This window comes from Schistocerca piceifrons, chromosome 2, assembly GCF_021461385.2.
Source record: "Schistocerca piceifrons isolate TAMUIC-IGC-003096 chromosome 2, iqSchPice1.1, whole genome shotgun sequence".
NCBI lineage: Eukaryota > Metazoa > Arthropoda > Insecta > Orthoptera > Acrididae > Schistocerca > Schistocerca piceifrons.
The window spans coordinates 547,942,258-547,962,100 of NC_060139.1; positions in this window are offsets into that span (position 1 = coordinate 547,942,258).

Here is a 19,843-nt window from a genome sequence, read left to right on the forward strand (position 1 = left end):
ATTCGGATCTACGGGCGGGGACTACTCAAGAGAACGTCATTATCAGGAGAAAGAAAACTGGCATTCTACGGATCGGAGGGTGGAATGTCAGATCCCTTAATCGGGCAGGTAGGTTAGAAAATTTAAAAAGGGAAAGGGATAGGTTAAAGTTAGATACAGTGGGAATTAGTGAAGTTCGGTGGCAGGAGGAACAAGACTTTTGGTCAGGTGATTACAGGGTTATAAATACAAAATCAAATAGGGGTAATGCAGGAGTAGGTTTAATAATGGATAAAAAAATAGGAGTGCGGGTTAGCTACTACAAACAGCATAGGGAACGCATTATTGTGGCCGAGATAGACACAAAGCCCATGCCTACTACAGTAGTACAAGTTTATATGCCAACTAGCTCTGCAGATGATGAAGAAATAGATGAAATGTATGACGAGATAAAAGAAATTATTCAGGTAGTGAAGGGAGACGAAAATTTAATAGTCATGGGTGACTGGAATTCGTCAGTAGGAAAAGGGAGAGAAGGAAACATAGTAGGTGAATATGGATTGGGGGGAAGGAATGAAAGAGGAACCGCTTTGTAGAATTTTGCACAGAGCATAACTTAATCATAGCTAACACATGGTTCAAGAAACATAAAAGAAGGTTGTATACCTGGAAGAATCCTGGAGATACTAAAAGGTATCAGATAGATTATATAATGGTAAGACAGAGATTCAGGAACCAGGTTTTATATTGTAAGACATTTCCTGGGGCAGATGTGGATTCTGACCACAATCTATTGGGCCTGAACTGCAGATTGAAACTGAAGAAACTGCAAAAAGGTGGGAATTTAAGGAGATGGGACCTGGATAAACTGAAAGAACCAGAGGTTGTAGAGAGTTTCAGGGAGAGCATAAGGGAACAATTGACAGGAATGGGGGAAAGAAATACAGTAGAAGAAGAATGGGTAGCTCTGAGGGATGAAGTAGTGAAGGCAGCAGACGATCAAGTAGGTAAAAAGACGAGCGCTAATAGAAATCCTTGGGTAACAGAAGAAATATTGAATTTAATTGATGAAAGGAGAAAATATAAAAATGCAGTAAATGAAGCAGGCAAAAAGGAATACAAACGTCTCAAAAATGAGATCGACAGGAAGTTCAAAATGGCTAAGTAGGGATGGCTAGAGGACAAATGTAAGGATGTAGAGGCTTGTCTCACTAGGGGTAAGATAGATACTGCCTACAGAAAAATTAAAGAGACCTTTGGAGAGAAGAGAACCACTTGTATGAATATCAAGAGCTCAGATGGCAACCCAGTTCTAAGCAAAGAAGGGAAGGTAGAAAGGTGGAAGGAGTATATAAAGGGTTTTTACAAGGGCAATGTACTTGAGAACAATATTATGCAAATGGAAGAGGATGTAGATGAAGACGAAATGGGAGATAAGATACTGCGTGAAGAGTTTGACAGAGCACTGAAAGACCTGAGTCGAAACAAGGCCCCGGGAGTAGACAACATTCCATTAGAACTACTGATGGCCTCGGGAGAGCCAGTCATGAAAACACTCTACCATCTGGTGAGCACGATGTATGAGACAGGCGAAATACCCTCAGACTTCAAGAAGAATATAATAATTCCAATCCGAAAGAAAGCAGGTGTTGAGAGATGTGAAAATTACCGAACTATCAGTTTAATAAGTCACAGCTGCAAAATACTAACGCGAATTCTTTACAGACGAATGGAAAAACTGGTAGAAGCCAAACTCGGGGAAGATCAGTTTGGATTCCGTAGAAATGTTGGAACACGTGAGGCAATACTGACCTTACGACTTATCTTAGAAGAAAGATTAAGAAAAGGCAAACCTACGTTTCTAGCATTAGTAGACTTAGAGAAAGCTTTTGACAATGTTAACTGGAATACTCTCTTTCAAATTCTGAAGGTGGCAGGGGTAAAATACAAGGAGCGAAAGGCTATTTACAATTTGTACAGAAACCAGATGGCAGTTATAAGAGTCGAGGGGCATGAAAGGGAAGCAGTGGTTGGGAAAGGGGTGTGAGAGGGTTGTAGCCTTTCCCCGATGTTATTCAATCTGTATATTGAGCAAGCAGTAAAGGAAACAAAAGAAATTCGGAGTAGGTATTAAAATTCATGGAGAAGAAGTAAAAACTTTGAGGTTCGCCGATGACATTGTAATTCTGTCAGAGACAGCAAAGGACTTGGAAGAGCAGTTGAACGGAATGGACAGTGTCTTGAAAGGAGGATATAAGATGAACATCAACAAAAGCAAAACGAGGATAATGGAATGTAGTCAAATTAAGACGGGTGATGCTGAGGGAATTACATTAGGAAATGAGACACTTAAAGTAGTAAAGGAGTTTTGCTATTTGGGGAGTAAAATAACCGATGATGGTCGAAGCAGAGAGGATATAAAATGTAGACTGGCAATGGCAAGGAAAGCGTTTCTGAAGAAGAGAAACTTGTTAACATCAAGTATAGATTTAAGTGTAAGGAAGTTGTTTCTGAAAGTATTTGTATGGAGTGTAGCCATGTATGGAAGTGAAACATGGACGATAACTAGTTTGGACAAGAAGAGAATAGAAGCGTTCGAAATGTAGTGCTACAGAAGAATGCTGAAGATAAGGTGGGTAGATCACGTAACTAATGAGGAGGTATTGAGTAGGATTGGGGCGAAGAGGAGTTTGTGGCACAACTTGACTAGAAGAAGGGATCGGTTGGTAGGACATGTTTTGAGGCATCAAGGGATCACAAATTTAGCATTGGAGGGCAGCGTGGAGGGTAAAAATCGCAGAGGGAGACCACGAGATGAATACAATAAGCAGATTCAGAAGGATGTAGGTTGCAGTAGGTACTGGGAGATGAAGAAGCTTGCACAGGATAGAGTAGCATGGTAGCATGGAGAGCTGCATCAAACCAGTCTCAGGACTGAAGACCACAACAACAACAATATGGTTCAAATGAAGTACAATTTCAAGTATTATTATGTCGAAAGTAACACAGCTAGAAATATTTTTATAGCTGTATTCGCTAAATAAAATGTAAGGCTTGGATTGCATGACAGACTAAAAAACCTAGGAAAAAATGTTATATAGTTTGATACCGATTATGTAGTGTATATTGATGATGGCAAAGTCAGTTTAGAAAAGGGTTGCATATTGGTTGAACTGACTGATAGGAGATAATAAATGGATAACAAATTGGACTTCAACTGGACCTAAAAGATATTATTATGAGAAAAATGATAGAAGCACAGTGATGAAGATAAAGGGATTCAATTTAAACAACTCATAATAACATATACAAAAGCTGAGTGTTGAATCTATGATAAGATTAATTGAAACTGAAGTGAATTAAAAGATACAATTAGGATACAGTCAGATAACTAGAGGCATTGTTACTAAAAAAGAAAGAATTCTCATTCCAGTATGATAAAAGAGTAGTTTTAGACAATTGTGATACAGTGCCTTATGGATATTAAAAATTATTTATTATTTAATAAATTTTAATAAGGTTAAAATAATTTTTCTATATCTTTTTCTTATATTTATTTTTTTGTTTTAATTTTTATATTTATTTTGTGGGTCATTATATGAGTAAATTGTTAATCTCTGGGTGGCCTCAGGTCTCAATTTTCAAATATAATTTCATTGAGTTAATTTTTATATTTATTTTTTGTGGGGGGTTGGGTTCGATCATTGAAGAATCTTCAAGTACACCGAACAGGCTCACTTACTACTTTCATGCATTTCATAGACTTGATGTGTGGGAGGTATGTTGATAATGTTCATTAGAAATGATAATTCTCATTATCATGAAAACTGGGAATGAGAGGATGCAGATAACACAAAACAACACGAAAATGTGGATTTTACATAGTCTGTCTCATTAGAAAGTTATTGCTATGCTAGAAGAGAGTGAAGTAATTATTTCATCCATCAAATCTCACTGCCTTTCAGTAAGCTCTATCATTTCTTGTAATCGTTTCCATAATGACTGATTGTCTAAGTCTTCAGACATGCACTTTACAATGGACTATCCCTTGTCTTCACAAGAATAAGTGACCTCAGAGGTTCCACAATGCCACTACCCTCTAAAACATATCCATGACTTCCAAGTACAAAAACTCATGAATTAGCAATCGCTACTTCCTCTAGATAGGTAGCGGGAAAATAGTTATTAGAATTCTTAATTTTGACAATATGCCTGTTTCATTTTTATCAAATCAAGCTTATAGCATTAGAGCATGATGTAAGAGACAGTCAGTTATTGTTCTTATCACACCATCAGTGGACATGGTAAAAAGATGGCATAGCTGCAAAATACCACAGGTCAATACAAGTCTCCTATTTACACTATGTTTTTCGGTCCACCATCAGCACATGGTCCTGTTAGTAAGGGCTTGCCTCTTATCAACAAATTCGCCAGTTCTCCTTAGCTAAACCTGGACATGCAGTGAATGAAGAGGTATGGATGCTCTCATGGTGCATAAGGTCCTCAGCTGTCCCATTGGGGAGGGAGTCTATTGTGTAGAGTGCCAACGACTGCAGGGATGGAGGGACTTGTCAATGCCCAAAAGCTGCAGGAACTGCCCTAGGTCAGCTGGCGTGTCGTAGACAATGTCCACCTGAAATCAGGTGATTGCAGGAAGAACTTCTCTCACGTGATTTAACGTGTTCCCTATGACGCAGCCCACCACGTGTCCCAATGCAATTCTTTTCAGCCAATCGGTTTCCATTTCAGCGACTTTCCGCAATTGCAGAAGCGATTGTTAAGCCTTGTTCTAAACTACAGAAGGTATGTTTATTTACCATATAAAATCAAATTTGTTACTGCTTCCGTTCAGCCCACCAGTACATGATAACACTTTTTTGTGCTGGTTTTCTATTGTTCGGGTCACTCTGTGTCCTGATTGTTGTACAGTGCTCTTTTAGCGACAAACGCTACAGGAAACAGGTAACTCGTTGTTGTACATTAAAATACTACACCGACATTTATTAGTGTAAAGAGGCAAGAATAGCTGCTTTGAAATACACTGTCCAAAATTTGTTAGTGCCAGCAGCCAAGAATAGCTGCTTTAAACCATGTAGTAAAATATTGTTTACAGTTATGAGATTATTGTTTACCCTCTATAATAATTATGGTTCGCCACCAGTTGTAATCATGTTTCAGTGTTCGTTTAGTTAGAAATGGATACATCTAATTCAGTGCTTCCAGTAACAAGAAAACAATGGTGTGGTATAGAATTAGAAGAGGGGGGGCACGCTAATATCTGAAATACAACCTAATAAAAGTGACTTCACTGACTATAACGTCTCTCCTGCATCTGATGGTGATCCAGCTTACAATCCCCAAGATTCAAGATCCTCTTCAGAACTGAATGTATGTGATGATGACTCCTATTCTGAATAGCTTCATGGTACCATGTGTAGCTCTGGTAATGGCATTGATGAAAGTGATATCCAAGTATGGAAACCTATTGGATAAAGTATAAGTAATTTTTAATCGGGATTGAGAAGTGAATATTTCCACCAATTTTGGAATGTCTTCTGATGCTTACAAGACATTGCTAACACAAGACATATTTAACAATATGATGTCGGAAACAAACATATATGCAGCACAGAAACTGTCCAACATGCCAGTCAAAAAAAGATGTCGGCTAGCCAATGGGGTTGACACTTCTGATGCAGAAATATGCAAGTTTATTGGCGTAATGTTAGTTATGCGGTTAAATGAGGTCCCAGAAACTTCTATTTATTAGTCAAAGAATTACAAAAATAAAGATATAAAAGCCACTGTACCTTGTGATTGATTTCCAGCGTTATTATCTTGCAGGCTTTTTATTGATAATGATGACCCTAGAAAAGTAAAGGACAGAACTTACAAAGTACAGTTGCTAGTTGAACATCTGCAGAGTAACTTTCGAAATGCTCTGACCCCTTGGAAGAGACTGATAACTGATGAATCTACGGTTGCTTGGCGAGGAAGATTGATTTTTTAGGCAATATGTCCCCACCGAAGTCTCACAAATTTGGTGTAAAACTACACAACATTTGTGCAGAGAAAGGCTACACTTTTGCCTTGAGTATCTACCAAGGGAAAGACAACGTACTGCAGGGTGCAAGTCATGCTGAAACTATCACTATGGTACATGTTAGCATCTTTTTGGAAAAAGCCGCATTCTTTTTGCTGACAATTTCTATACAAGCATTTCTCTACTGGGTAAGTTGTTAGGTAAAAATGTACTTCGTTATGGAACAATTCTTCCATATAGAGCAGGACCTCCCTAGTATACTGTGGAGAAGAGGCTTAAAAATGAGGAAATATATGGAGCAGAGAACAATAATGGAATCAAAATTTTTGGCTAGATGCATAAAATGAGAGTTCTAATGATTTCAACGGTTCATGGGCAGACTGATATTTTAAGGACACTGGGAAAAAGAACAGAAAAGTGGAAGTTATAATGAAACCAATGGCTGTGCTGGAGTACAACAAGATGAAGCAAAAGGTTTTGATCTCAGTGACCAGGTGTCTTTGTATTACTTACAGTTGAGAAAGGGAGTAAAATGGCGGAGAGAAGTTGCAATGGAAATTCTACTGAGATCTCTACAGCAAATGCTTGGATTCTGCATTGGAAAAGGAGCTCTTCGAGGAGAAGAATGTCACTTGGAGTTTTCAAAGAGTTCATTGTCTTGCATTTATTAGGATATGCAGCCTGTGCCACTTCTCCATCATGAAAGAAAGCTTATACTTTGGGAAAATCGAGGTACAGCCTTGAAATTTCGGTGACACTGCACATTCTGCTACAAAAGTAATTTCGCTCAGGAAGGAAAAAAAGCAACATACAACAAAACCGAAAAATTTACGCCTTTTGCAATGACTTCCCAGGACACTTTAAAATGTAGATAAGTTGTTTCATGAAAACCAAAGCCACAAATGGCTTTTTAAAAATGCAATATAAGTAGTGACAAGGTTACACTAATAAGTGTTTTTTGTATTGTTTGTACAATTTATTTGTTTTTCAAATAAATTAGTAGCGTAAAATGTCCTTCAAAAATCAAAAAAGCAGGAGATAATTAAACCAAGAATGTGTTTCTAAGATTCCAGTCGATACATAGTGCAAAGTTTATGTGAAAACGACTTTTTTGTATTGTTTCCTGTTAGATATGCGGTAACAAAAGAAAACAGTACAGTAAAAATGTTTTGGGGTTATTTCAGGGGCTCGTGGCCCTACTACAGCAGTTTATGTAGATATGACCCTTCACTATAGAAAGCTCAGGAAGTACCAGTGTGGTGGAGTGACGTCATACAGAGGTACACTTGTGGTGACCTCGGCCGCGTTTCAGCAACGTTTCTGTCAGGTCATCAGTGGGCTGGTACACAGTACAGTCGTGACATCAAATCTTCATTTGCAGGGAACGTGTTAAGGGCCACGAAAGGGCTCCAGCAGGAGAGGGGTATGAGCACCCTCCACGCCAGTCTGCAGCAGGGTCAGCACCTCGTCCGTGCAAGTTGGCTTCCTCTTACACAGCTAAGGTTGTTCTCTGAGAACATAGCTGCTGTACACTAGATCGGCGCCATGTCCCCATCAGGATGCTAAATGTCTCTCAACATACAAAGATAATCGTTAGTCTACATACAAAAGAAAATATTTATACACATAAATCTACAGCATGTTCCAGTGAATCACAAAGTTTATTTTTTTATAATCTGTATCTGAGAGCCCTTTTATCTCTCCCTCGCTCTCAGTATTATACATGACCAAGGCACACCCCTGTTTAACTGTTTACAATCTCTACTTTTCTAAGTAAAATTTTCCAATATATTGCTAAAACAACTATTTTTTTACCTAACAGACACCTCAATGCTCAAGTTGCTGAAGCCCATTCAGGAGAAACAATGGGTCGTTGTAGTTTACAAGACTAACACCATAACCACAGTAACATTCAACTCATCATACAACCAAAACACAAAATATTTTCGTAAACATTCCCACAGACTACCATACTATTACACCTGACTTTCCTTGCACCTTATGTACTAACATACTATAACAAACTACATTACCAACTGTATAATAAACTACATAGCTATTGCTACTGTATTTCATCCTCCACCTCAATGACCCAGCTCATCTACACCACCACACACAGAGTGAGTCATGATTTACAAACAAATATTTAAAAAAAGCATTTTAAAGCTGTTATGGCTAAAGAACACTAAAAGTTACATAAAAAAGTAAACATTGTGTTCATTATTGTGTCATTTACATCTTGACATTCAGACAAAGCTACATATATGATTAAGTGCAACAAAAACTCACAAAGAATTCTGGGTCATAAAATTACACACTGACATAAGGATAGTAACATAAACCTGGCTGAAGATTGTCAAAATCCATTCCTTTCCTTGTAACAGACTCCTTCTCTTGATGTATCTTCTCTTCCCTTCTTGATACCTCATCAACAGATCTGGGTAGACAGCCCTCAATTCTGTCATCATCATTCCATGGATAACTTCTACTTATAGATTATTACCAACACTCTTAACTTTGGATTTTGCTATGATCTTTCACACATAGTCATACTTTTAAAAGCTCTGTAAAAAGTACATTAATATTAACAATAAATTTTCAGTCCACTTCAATTGTTTGATTCACTGCTGCTCTGGCAGGAAATCCATCACTGCAATTACACAAATTCATTCACCTCTGCATCTATTTGCAGAAACTCATCTCGAAATTCAGCACACCACTATTTTAGCTACTGGCATTTAAAATCAGTAAACCAATTCTTTGCATCCATAATTCATATTTTCTATCACAAAAAATGATAGCAACGCATAAAACTCTTATGTTCTGGTCACAGTACATCTTCCTGTACTGACCAAACAGGAGGAAACGAAAGACAATCACAAGATCTTCCAAGTCTCGTTTAGATATGGACAAAATTTGACTCACGAATGTGAACGTCTGAGTCACCATTACAAAACCACACACTGCCTATTCAGAGAGATGAAACCAATGCCAGGAATGGAGCTATCCAACGCAAGACAGAACTCTTTCTTCACATCGGTATGTCATAGTACTGGGGGACTGATTAACGGCTCCTTCAACACCACGATTTCTCGTTATGCTTCTTTGACCCAATTCCAAACAATATTCTTTCCCCTTAGGAGATAGAGCTGCAATGTAGGTACAATCATATTGATGAATCTTTTGTAACAATTTACAGTTGCTAAAGAGGTGAACTTGTTGCTTAGTCCTTGGTACTGGATAATTTCTAATCGCATGGAGCTTCTCCAGCTTTGGACGATTCCTTCTGGGAGAAATAACTTGCCAAACGTAATCGATGTCCTTATGCCCAAGCTTTGATTTTATAAGGTTCACAGCTATTCGGTGCTCTCTCGATGCTCGCAGCAGGGAAAACAAGGTCTTATTATGCTCTTGCCACGATCTGTCCACATTCAGAATATCGTCCATGTACAGTGTCAGCTTCTTCCTTATGTCTTCAGGAATTACTGTGTTTAAGGCTCTGGTGAAATGTGTGATGACACATTCAGCCTAAAGGTAGCTTTTTAAACTGGTAGCAACGGCCAAAACACAGGATTGCACTATATTGGCGGCACAATGGGTACAGTTCCACCTGCAAGTAACATGTAACACAAAAAATGCAGATAAAATACTTTCTGCACCATCCAAAATTTGCGCCACTTAATAGCCGTTGATAACTTGCACTGTACTTTTGATTCTGATGCTGTAACTTGCATTACAGAAACTATATTTAATGCCTAATCGATGTACTACCATATTTACTTTTGATTGCATATAATTAATTGTAATTACAATGAAAATATTCTAAATTGCTGGGTAATAGCCAAGAGAACTTTAGTGGAATGTATCGATAGTAAGAGGAGGAAGAACAGTTTGAGTTATGAAAGAGTGCGGAATTGTTTGTTGTTCACTCCCGCCGCCTTGGTGTACAGTTTTGCTCGTACCAATAAAGACGCGCCTGATTTGTTGACTTGCAAGTATTGATAGTATGGTAGGAGTGGATAGCCGGGGGAAGCTGCAATTCTAACTGTTGCCTGTCCCATAATTATCTGTGGCTCTGGAGACGACTCGGGGTTCTCGAACAGCAGCAGCAGCAGCAACAACAGAAGCTCAGCAATGTCGTCAGATACATTCTTCGTCGTTCACACAGCTACAGCATCATAAGACTGTCCAGTGACAGACGTAACAATATAGAAGCTTTGCCCAGTTGATTTCTTTCACAGAGTTTGAATAACTTGAAAAATAACTTGTAGGGCATCTGTGTTATCATTTTCCTCAGACATTATTACAAAGCAGAGTGTCGTAAGAGTATGAAAACTGATCAACTATTTATTGCCAGTTTTATGTGTTTGATAATGAATAGTTTCAACCTACATTTTCTGCCTCAGTTACTGTTATTTGTCATTTTACATGACAGAGGCTGCTTATAGTAAATTAAAATTTCACTTGCAAAACTAATAACTAAACATACAGCACAAATTAAGAGTGTGCAATGTCATTTATTCTGTATTTAGCTCAGTGAGTGACTGCTTCTGTGTTGGCATGAATTTTATTGTAGTTATTTTAAAAGTAAAACCAACTGCTCATTTGCTTAAAATAAATTCAGTCAATTTTCAATGATCAAAAGCAAGCTGTTTTTCTTTTTCTAAATTTTGTATTATGTTACAATGAGGTTACTGAAAGTAATTTTTTTTTTAGATAACAGAGTATAAGTTAAGCCAGTCATTCATTTAACCAGTAACTCTATTTAATTTTACTTTCAAAATTTAGTATTTCAGAATAAGTAACTGCAAACTCAGTGCTTTCTGTTTTTTTTTTCTCGTTAACTGTTATGCTGTGGAAAAGCGTGACAACCTCCTGTTGGCATGCCAATGATTATTTGCTTAAATTTATTTGCCATTACCTTTCTCAAGATTCTCGAGTTTCGTTGCCCTAGCGGGCTGGCACCGTTTAACTATTCTTTTTATTTAGCTAATCAGCGTTTTCTTTGTGTTGTCAGAGATTTTATAGTAAATATTATGTGGTACCCATTTTTCCCCCTGTGTGGTTCGTGAAGAATTGTACTATACTCCACCCATTTTAAAATTATCATCAGTATTTAGCTTAAGTTTAGAATCGGTTCTTACTTCAGTAGAGTCTATTGTACACTTTCCTCCAACTAACCGGCGTTATTTTCCTTCGGTAACGGTAGCCTTACTCACTGTAAAATTTCATTTGGAGTATGCAATCATGTTCAGTTATATCACAATCCAATAGGCCGGTTATGTTGGGGGAGGTTACAAACCCACATGCAAATCCACAGATGTGAGTACCTTTACATGCTGGAAACACTGCAACTGTTCTTCAAAGGTTTCAGGGTGGCCCATTTCTGGCTCTTTAATAGTGTCAATCTGAAGTGAGTCAAGTACCAAGTGTATTGATCTACCTTTCTTCAGCACATATAATTTCAAATCGTTGTATGAACTGGTGGAATTTCCAAGAACGCCCAGTGCAACAACAGCTCGATTCACTTCTTCGACCTTTCTCTTGTATTTTAAGGGGATTGAGTATGGCTGCACAGAAAACTGTTGGTGTGGTTTCATCTTAAAATGGTAACAAAAGTCCCCAATTGTATCTGATGTTTCTGAAAACATGACACGATGCTCTACAGAAGTATCACTAAGCTGTTCTTCGGTTGAGTCAGTGTGTCCTAATTAATCAACCACCACTCTATGGAAATCGGACTTCCCGTTATTTATCTTGTGCCACATATTTTATGTTCATGTCACATCAGCAAAACCTGCGGAATAGTCGTTTTCTAGAACGCCCTTTTCCACACAATCCTCGAAGTGCAATATTAATGACTGTCACTCAATACCAGCTAGAACTAATATGAAAATTTATTAAAATTTTATGGTTATTTCCATAGTCCAGCACTAGAATCGCATCTCCTGTAAGAGACAGAACAATCAAGACGTTTACCCGAATTGTTCATGACTGGCACATGAAACCGATCCTAGCTTGTCTTACCTGTTACTACTCCTCTGATTTTCACTTTCTGCATAACCAATTCAGGTGATGCTTCCTCCCAAAGACAGTCCTTGCAAACACTATTGCTAATCAGGAACACCAAACTGCCAGTGTCAAGAATACAATGAACTTCCTTACTGATAATTCTTACTCTAAATACAAGGTAACCTTCGTCTCTTAATAATACTTATCTTAATTCCTTAAAACTAATGCACAGTGACACAGATGGCTGCCCATTATTTACACATTTACGTGGCAGAGATCCCTGCTATCTATTCCTTGGATTATTGGTTTCAATCACACTTGTTCCGTATTTCTCGGATCGACCAACGCTAATTATATAATTTCTGGTGACATGTCATGTATCTCTCCTCTCTCATATCCTCCAGAGTCACATCTATAGTTATAGGAGTTTCTTGGAGACCAGCGACCTCTCCTAGGACGACAGTTACTCTTGTTGTCGTTCCTATTTGATGAATAGCGAGGACGCCAGTCTCTCCTTCCCTTTAAACGGTGGAGCAAAGTCGATCTATTTATAGTTTCTTGTACCTATGCTCACGCGTCCTTGACATACCAGCTCTTGTAAGACACATCATAATGTCCTTACGATGTTCATATTCCTCCCAGCTATGAGTATGTTGCGTGGGAGACGAGGAGGCAGCTTGATCAAGCATATCCTTCTATCTCTGCTGGATCATACAATAAATCAAGATACTTGTTAGACTTAATGATATCTTTGCAGTACTGAATTGAATCACTGCAATTTCACTCACTATATGCCTCCATAACGAAAATACTCTTTCTTATCTGGTCCTTGACTCACTTTGAACAGAAAACAGATGGAAATCCGCACCTCAAATCTTCGTATGTCCTACAGTCCCACATGATTAAGTGCATTCACGTGGCTGCCTCGTCTTGTGAGTGATCTTCGTATGTCCTACAGTCCCACATGGTTAAGTGCATTCACATGGCTGCCTCGTCTTGTGAGTGACCACTAACGAAATTTATCTTCACTACATAAGAACAAGGCGAAGGGAATACTTTGTCAAACTGATCAAGCCACATACATGGATGTTGGTCAGTTGCGGGGTCAGGGAACAAGGCATACTTCTGGACTGAGATGAAATGATGTCGGATCTTGTCCTTGTCTAAGTCAATCAGCTGGCATGGTTTGTTTGTTTTAATTGGTGTGGGCATATCATGAAGCTGACGTAACTTCTCCTGTAATTCATTCAGCTTTTCTGATTAGCTAAGCATTTCCTTGTTTCCTGTACTAGATCCAGTATTTAGACTATCCCTTGCGACATGTTGGTTGTGTTATGTTGTTTGTGGGGCTCACGTGCAGCTTCTCTGTGCTTTCTACATATTTCTGTTTGACTGTATCTGAATCATAGCCGTGACTGGATTTCTGGGGTTTCACTTAGTGTGACGGGACAACTACGATCAGAGTTCTTTTCTGTACAGTGAGTAACTCTTTCATTGGCAGTGGATAGCAACCCTAGCTTATCCAAAACTTTTACTTCCTGATCTCTCTCCTTTGCTTTAATCCTTCATCATGCTGTAGAACTTGTTGAAACATATTCTTTAGCAGTTGAACCTGCTCTCAAATGATTTCCCTTACAGCTTTGCATACTTACGTTTGACCTACTGGTGCAGCATCCTTTCACAAAGGCTACTCTCCTTTCAAAATTATCATATGACTCTCTGTCCCCTCACCCAACTTGGCCGGATTTCTGCCGCCTCGGTTACTTTATTGATCACTTCTTCATGCCAATGATTCACTGTTTCTAATTCTGCCATGAATTCGCTTATTTCTCTTCTGATTTTTCTGTGGTGCCTTTTTTTTGGCAATAAATGTATCTAATTTGGTGTTTTGCATCTCAGTCTTTTCCCCTAGCGCTTCTATAAATGACACTCTGAGCTTTATTGTAATATGACTAAAGAAAACAATTATAATCATTACACAGAATTAAAATATCTTTATGATATTAAATGTTCTGCAGTAATGTGAACCTCATCAGGTTCATATTCTTCACAACATTTTTGGAATGTGTTGCATCGTTTCAGATGATTCACCGTTACTTTATTCAAATAAGAGATTATAAGGGTTTACTGAAGGCTATATTGAGATTCCAATGACAAAGTATAAGAGCATTTTACCATTTACATAGTATTTATTCACTCAGTTTAAGACAAACCCTGCATTTTTCCCATGAGGTTAATTAGTAACTATTCAATGACACTTACGAATTATTCAGGATCTGCACTGTCGAACGAACGAATGTGAAATGAGAGAAGATTCACTTAGTGGCTGTTGCTGAACTTCTTGGACAGTGCTAAAGGAAGCTCCAAGCAGCCATTAAAACTTTTCTGAATGTCAGGTCATTTGACAAGACATGTGGTAAGTATGGTGTTTCCATGAGCCAATTGACTGGCAAGTGTGGCAGGGGGGGGGGGGCAATCATTTGCAAGTGTGGAAAGAGGGCTTAAGTTTCATGACATAATGCATGAACCGCTGAATGTCTTTGTAGGCAGGTATCATTAGAGAGCATAGATATCTTGATCCTAAATAATATTATCATGGCCTCTTATAATAGGGCTAGAATAAAAATTTCATTGTCACTACTAGTAGACCATTACACCAATAGGCAACATCATGCACACAGTACGATGAAACTAATTAGTTAAATGAGACAAGAGGCTAGTTGTTAATAGTGCTACATTACATTACAGTTGATAAGTTCCTTTCTAGCATGGAATAGGTGGGCAACTAACCAGTCATACAGTGCTTGTTTGAATGCTTATTCTGGTAAATCTTGTACAATTTGTAAATGCTTATTAAATAATTTCTGTCCTGTGAGTTCTAAGCTGTTAAATGATTTTGACAGTCTGTGGTGTTTAGTATTAATCGTTCTATTACTTCTTGTGATGTAACAATGCACATTTTCTCTGAATTTTGCTTCCAGTAACTTCTCTTTGTATAAAGTAAAACATAGTATACATGTTATTACAAACATGATTTTTTGTTCACATTGTCATAATGTCAAGAGCCTGTAATTACCCTAATAGTTTGCTTCTGAAGTAGTAGGATACCGTACAATATTATGCTTGAAAAATAGGATGTACTAACATATATTTCAAGTATGAAATGCAAAATTTACCATAACAAATAAATGACACTTGATAAAGTACCATCAATATTTTGTACATATTGACACCAAGATAAATTAGCCTCCAAATATTTGCCCAAAAACTTGATATGATTTGGATCATCTGATGAAAACTTGTCTTTTAGACTAAAACCATCTACTGCATTTTGTTTTCATTTGACAATTAACCATTTGCTTTAAAACAATAGGATACTTGAGCAATTGTCTTTGTAACACAAGTTTTAAGGCTACTGAAATCATTACTACTGTGAAGAAAAATTACATAATCTCCATAAAGCACTGAAGTGGATATAAAAATTGATGACACGACATTAATCGTTATTAGAAACAAGAAAGGGCCCAGTACAGATCCATGTGGAACATTTACCTTAACTTGTTCCAAGCTGGACTTTTCTTTGCTGACCAAGATTACTTGCTTATGGTTCAGTTCCAGTTATACATATATACAATAGGTGTCAAACGAAGAGCAGTTCCAAGTTGAGGAGTGAACATAGAGAAATTTAATGAGAGAACATAGTGATGAAAGTGCGAAAGACAGGGAAGCCGGTTCCCAGAAGAAAATGACTTTGGCATTTGACACAATGTGATTAAGAGAAGCTGGGGCAGAATTTTTGAGCACTGAACTATACACCACATAATGAACGAGCCCATTGCAGATTCTGTTGGAGGGAGATGGTCAGCACTCAATAGATGTCTGAGCAGATCAGGGGGTCAGGCACTTTTCAAAACCTAATAAGCAATAATTCTGAGCACAGAATACTGGCATAGAAAACTTATGGAAAAAGTATGAAGCGCAGAGGAAGGAAAGTAAAGGATAATTAGAAGAACAGAAAGAGAGCCTAATAAAGGAAATTAAACAATGTGAACTAATGAGGTTCATATTGCTGCACAATGGTTAATATTGTAAAGATATTTTAATTTCTATGTAATGATAATAATAGTTTTCTTTAGTCAATTACAATAAAGTTGAAACAAAAGATTTATTGTTGTTTTCAATTATTTGGAGCTACTCTTGACCTGATTAAAACCGTGAGTATATATGAGTACAGAGGTGTTCTTATTGACATCATCAGTGAATGATGACTGTTTTGCACAGTAGTTCAAAGTTTGTTTACAAAGTATTTAAGAGGGACATTATATTTACTGCACCATTGACCTATAAGAATCTTGACTAAGGCTAACAAAAAAAAAGCAGAGCTGTTTAAATGCAAGCCTGACTTTTGCATATACCTTGAAGAAATTATAAATAACAGCCAGAAATTCATATAAATGTTTTGAAATTGTGCTTTTAGGAATACAGTAAATGATTATACAGAGGTCTCTAGTTGACAGGTATCTCAGTGTTGCTTGTAATTTAAAGTGAGCTGTCATGTCATCTCACATGCATGCACTGATTTCTGTTTACAGCAAGGAGATAGCTCAAACGGTATTCAGAAGCACAGTAGTTTTATTCACTCATTTGAATGGTTTCTTCCCTTCCAAAAACAATTTTATGATTTTATTTATCTACCTCTATTAACTCAAGGATCATATCACAATGATATGGGATCTGTCAATGTAACACAACGGAAACCAATAAGCCAAAATATATAACACAAAGCATATACCGCTAGTATGCTTTATAAGGATACGTCAGGTAGCCAACAGGAACAGGAAAGGTAGTCAGATGTTGCATTGGTTGAGGAATCGTCCAGGATTTGCCTCAGTGATCTAGGAAAACCATGGAAATCCCAAATCAGGATGGCTGGGCAGAGCAGCTTGTGGTGTCGCAACTAGTGCGCGATCACCCATTTGTCTATTAAAAGCTTTACTTCAGAATGTATGTGGGCTGCAATGTAAGCTGGTAGAGTATTATACGGTCAGTAACGGACGAGCTGTGTCCTGAGGACTGACGTCACGACCATCTGTTGCAGCTGCGTGTGTGAAAGCAGTGGAGTAGCGCCGGCGAGCCACTTACATTATACGAAACTAAAAATATTAATAACTAATAAAGGAATAACCTGAGGAACGTCATATTTGATGTACAACCTTCTGTTGTGAAAACAAACAAAAAATGTTGTATTTTGGAAGTTAGTAAAATTCCAAAAAAAAAAAAACAACGTAATTTTCCTACAGTCAAGAATTTAAATAAATAGAGTGATGTAATAGTTCATCTTCAGTGACTATGTACGATGATCTGATAGCACTTTCAGTGTTCATATATAAATTTGGAAAGTTTTTAGTTTCAGAACCTCTGTGACTTTTCTATAATAATAATTTCAAGAATTCTAAGTATGTGTATTGTGTGTTAGGGTGCGTGTGAATGAGAATGCGTGCGTGAGAGTATGTGGGACGTTCGGCATTATTAAAAATCATTCGTGTAATTCTCTACAGGAACTGGCAAGTGTTCCAACTCTGTAATGTGGGAACGAATCCACTTGTGGTTCCCCTACTAGTGAATGTCGGATGTCCAAGTATGTATGCTTATGTATAAGACAGCCAGAACATTCGCGAATATATAATAAATTTCCAGATGTAGAGTAAAGCTTATAGTTCATTTTGTTTTGTTTATTTAATTAGAGAGTATTGTGTTACTTAATTTGATGACGTCAATGAGCCTATAGAAGTGGCTGGTGCTTGCTAGATTTTGGCACGAGCCGTGACCTAGAAGTGAGTTCTCATTGGTCGTAAGTGCTGACAGCCAATGAGAAGCGAGACGGTTGGCCGCCTAGCAAGGAGGTATAGATTTGAGTAGGGGAGAGTGAGAAGGGAGTTGCGAGCTAGCTATGATTGGAGGCGGTTATGCTGCATGTGACTTTTCGCATTATGCATAAGATGAAGTCTTGGGATGACTTCCGCGTTATGGTCCAGTGTCAATGGTATCTGGTAGTGACCAGAAAGTGTTTATGAAAACTTTAGAGTGTTGTGATAATTCGTTCCGACGAAAATCGCGAGTGAACTTTGAATTATATAGCGTAGCGGAACTGAGTATATTCTTACTGAGTATTTTATGACGAGCATAAGCTTTTACTAAAGACAACCACTGAATATCGTGTGCAGAAGTAATTAGCCGATCATTGACTGTGTTACAAGTAATTGGTTTCGGAATTTGGGAAGGTAAAATTTCTGGCTGTTTTAGGTATAGTGATAATGGTGAGCAGAAACTTTAGTAATTTTCGTAAATGTGGGCTGATGATCTTGCTTAACGGCAATAAAAATCTATTGAAGGTTTAAATTTGAACTTCATGTTTAAAGTACGAGTGACATCCCTATTCTGAATTATTTCGTTAAGGTACATAAAAATTGGTGCATCGTACACACGAACGTAAGAAATCCTTCGTAAACTGCATCCTCCTGAATGTGAGAACAATGTCTTAACAGCTGCACAGCCTCATTCAGTAATTACTTTTTGTATGGTGTTCCTTGATTTACACACAATTTGTTTCAGATAACATACAATTTAAAACATAGTTTAGTTCTTCATTGTCACACACATGAGGATATCTGCTAATGACTCCTGGAATATTTCCAGAAATTTGTAATGTAAAACATAACTCTGATCTTCACTGCTGCACAAACTACGACTCTCTCTGAGAATTCCTCGAATGTGAAGATTCTGCTGTGCTCCTTGTCTAAAGTCCAGACTCTATTTTAAACTATGTGCCACTGTCCACTTGAAAACTAAGCCAATGAACATTCCTATTGTGCGTTTTACATCTTCAGACACGATCCTTGTGCAAACAATAAACCACAATTGTGCACTAGACTGTGACTAAGTGATGTATGTGTAGTTATCTTCTTTCATTACTAATCTCTGCTCTGAGTCCTCTAAGTAATCTCCAATTGTGTGAGTGCATTACTTGTGAAGAAAGATTTAGTAATATTTTTAACTTCCTTTAGTAATTTATTATTCAATTTTATCCCCTGATACAGAACGCTGTTTTGTGGCTATTTTTTCTACGTAAATGGAGCTCCAAACTAGCTCTTTTTCCATGATTATAAATAGAACTATTAGCGCAGTAAACAGAAATATTTTCGCTGATACGAGCCACAGGTTGATAGATGTACTCAGTTAGTGCAGTAAGGATGTCCTTTTTTTAAATAGCTCTTAATAATGCGCTAAACTACTATTTAGAGTTGTTATTCTTATGGTTCTTCTCTGCAGTTCAAAAACTGTATCTGTTTTTTGTGACTTTGATCTCCAGAAAAGAGTCCTATAGCTGAAAATTGAGTGTAGGTGGGCATGGTATGTCACCACAAGACAATGATTGTTACAAACTTGTGGTAATACTCTACAGACATAGCATACTGATGGCATTCTTTTCGCTCTTGTATGCCTAAAGTGACGAGTTTGTTTCACCTCTTTATGCTGAAGTGCATTCTTTTCATTTTCTATATGTTCAACGTCAATGTATTACATACTATCCAATTGCAAACATTCTTGGTGGTTTCCTTTACTTTCTGTAATAGGAGATCTGATGTTCTATCTGGGACTATGAGGTTGCTGTCACCAGCAAAGGGAACATTTTCTCTGTGTCTTACACTATCTGGATAGTCATTTACATGTGTATTATGAACAGAAGTGGCTCCAACACGTTTCTCTGAGGAACACCTACATTTATATATTTCTTGCTGTTAGTTGTTT